Source organism: Miscanthus floridulus, unplaced genomic scaffold (genome assembly GCF_019320115.1).
Source record: "Miscanthus floridulus cultivar M001 unplaced genomic scaffold, ASM1932011v1 fs_42_1_2, whole genome shotgun sequence".
In the NCBI taxonomy this organism is placed as follows: Eukaryota; Viridiplantae; Streptophyta; class Magnoliopsida; order Poales; family Poaceae; genus Miscanthus; species Miscanthus floridulus.
In genome coordinates this window covers 43,788-46,914 of record NW_027096736.1, presented here as the reverse complement: position 1 = coordinate 46,914, position 3,127 = coordinate 43,788, and the positions used below count along the sequence as shown (strand labels likewise).

Sequence of the window (3,127 nt, the reverse complement as noted above, 5' to 3'; positions counted from 1 at the left end):
TTGGTATTTTGGGCAACGAAAAATTTGTTGCATTTGTACAGCCACTGCGATGGTTCCTCGTTCCCGCTGTATTCAGGGAACGATAATTTGTGGGAGTTTGATGACCGTCGCGACTGTTGTTGGTCTCCCTTCTGGGAATCCTTGCTGAGCTGCGGTTGGTGTTGTGCCTCCCGTAGAGCTGTTTGTACTGGGTGGATTGGCTCTGGGGGAGGAGGCAGGATCTGATCTGGTGGAGAAGTTGGTATTAGCAGCCGTTTTGAGGGTGGCACGTACTTCTGTTCTTCCTCCTGGTTAGAAAAAAAATCGAACATCTTTGCCCAACGATCGGTGACGACGTGAAAGTCCTCCATGGAGTTGATCGCGACGTGGCTCTGGATACCAGATGTAACACGTCTGATGACTCTGGCTGCTGATGGGATCGACCAAGGGGCCAATCTGGTGGCTGAGGGCTGGTGGTGGCATGCTGGGCGGCTGCCGGCCGGCTGGGACGGCGGCGGCCTGGTTGGCTGATGGCGGCGGCCTGGCTGGAAGCGGCTAGGAAGTGGCGCGGCGAGCAAGGGAAGGGAAGAGAGGCATCGGCGGCAGAGAGAGGGAGAGGGGAGAGGAGATAAAGGGATTAACCCTAAACTTGCTTGCCCTCCCATTAACTGTATATATATATATATATATATATATAAAAGGGGGTTACAATTGCTAATGGGCTTGGCCCAAGAGCCTATCCATCTATTTAGATTATTTCTCTAATATCTGGGCTTATTTCCTTTCTAATTAACTAGCCTATCCCCTTGTCATGTTGTCTCCTTCTGGAATAGGTCCTCCCGACCATGACAGTAAGTCTCTAGTGATATGTGGTCTTACTCTTATGGCATCCTCTTTGTAGGTACTTCATTGTTGTCGATGATATATGGAGTATTTCGGACTGGGAAATAATACAATATGCATTGATACAGAATGCATGTGGAAGTAAAATAATCATAACAACTCCCAGTCTTGATGTTGCCAAACAAGTTGGCGGTGTTTATCGACTAGAACCTCTCTCTCTCATTGACTCAAGAAAGTTGTTTTACCAAAGGATATTTGGCAACGAAGAAAAATGTCCTAATCACTTGGCTAACATATCCACATATATTTTAAGGAAATGTGCAGGTGTACCATTAGCTATCATTACAATAGCTAGTGTTTTAAGCAGTAGAAATGAGAAGGAAAATGCACAAAACTATTGGTCCAAGGTGTATCAATCTATGGGTTCTGGTCTGGCAGACAGTACTAAAGTAAAGGATATGAGAAGGATATTATCAGTTAGTTATTATGATCTGCCTGAAGACTTGTTTGTTATATTTTAGTTTGTTTCCAGAGGACCATAAGATTAGTATAAAAGATTTGATATGGAAATGGATTGGTGAAGGCTTTATGAACAAACAACAAGGAAAGGCATTGTATGAAGTAGGTGAGATTTATGTCGAAGAGCTAGTTAACAGAAGTATGATACAAGCAGTAGATATTGACCGTGATAGCAAGACAGTTTCTTGTAACGTACATGACATGGTCTTGGATCTCATCTGTTTCTTGTCCAATGAGGAGCAATTTCTTACAAAATTAAGTCGTCAAAATCCGATGTCTCTGCCAAATAAGGTCCGCAGACTGTCCATCCAAATTAGTCAGCAGGAGGATGTCGAACAACTTGCAACCATGAGTTTCTCTTTCTCCCACGTGAGGTCACTTACTGTCTTTGGTTTTATGCCAACACTTGCAACCTTTGTAGTTTTACGTGTATTGGATTTAAGCTATTGTAAGGAGGTGAAGAATGAACACTGTAAAAATATTTGCAACATGTTTCACCTGAGATATTTGTCTCTCCGTGACACATCTATCACAGACATCCCAGCAGAGATAAGTAACCTAAAAGTTTTACAAGTACTAGACATAAGTGAGAATTCCATACAAGAGCTGCCTTCAACCATTATTCACTTGCAACAGCTGCTGCACCTTCATGTTGATCGCATAAGACTGCCAGATGGATTTGGAATTTTGAAGTCATTACAGGAAGTTGAAGGGTCCTTAAATATTGATTCGCCAAACATGCTTCATGATCTGGGAAAATTGACCGAACTGAGTGGCACCTTGAAACTTATGTTTTGTGAGTGGGATGAGAGTTATGTGAAACCTTTCATACAGTGCCTGTCAAACATGATCAACCTCAAATCCCTGTATATAGAAGGTGAAATTAGCAGTCTATATTCTGAGTGTGACAATTTATCTCCAAGTCCACAACAACTTCGCTCCATTTATATGCCCAAAAGTTGTGGGATCTGTGCAGTGCCAAGATGGATGTCATCACTCTGTTTGCTCTCTTCCCTATGTATCACATTATTAACTCTCACAGAACAAGATCTTCAGGTGCTTGGGATCATACCATCTCTTAGTTACCTTAGTGTAATAGTGATGCAAACCACACAAGACAAAGTTGAAAGGTTGGTCGTTGGAAACAGTTGTCCATTCGAGTGTCTAACGGAGCTATACCTGAAGTGCCGTGGCTCCATGGTGGTGTTTTTGCACCAGGAGCTATGCAAAATCTGAAAACCCTTCGTTTAGAACTTGGGGCGAAGGAGACAATGCATCAATTTGGTGATTTCGATGTGGGTATGGAACACCTCTCGTTGCTTGAGCTTGTCAATGTTCAATTTGATAGGGACGACCCCAAAAAGGAGCGGGAAGCCGTTGAGGATGCAATTAGGAAATCCCTGGAAAGGAATCCCAACAAGCTCACACTAGAATTAGAGGTAACTATTGTATCACCCTTTGTACCCAAGAAAGCTGAAAGTCCAGACTTGAATTAAGCGTAAAACATGTAACTATATTGCACACTAGAATTGAGTCCCGCAGTGCAGCCACCCAATCTGCTCCTGCTCCCAACTACTCTGACCTGCAACTAAACATTGCTTATTCTATTGGTTTCTGACAGATGATAGTGCTGCTCAAGATACGATTCCATTGTGTCGCCTGTGCGTGTGCCTACGGCATTAAGAAACGCATCTACAAAATGAAAGGTGGCATTTTCTTTCTCCCTCTAGCAAGCAGTTCCTTCAACCCGGATTTGCAGATTTTTTTTTAATTTTAACACTTTTTG

The 3,127-nt window shown here is 43.0% G+C and overlaps 1 pseudogene; it reads left to right on the top strand.

Moving 5' to 3' along the window:
* Positions 1–412: 412 nt before the first annotated feature.
* LOC136531739 (disease resistance protein RGA5-like) lies at positions 413–2,837 on the top strand (annotated as a pseudogene).
* Positions 2,838–3,127: the final 290 nt, after the last annotated feature.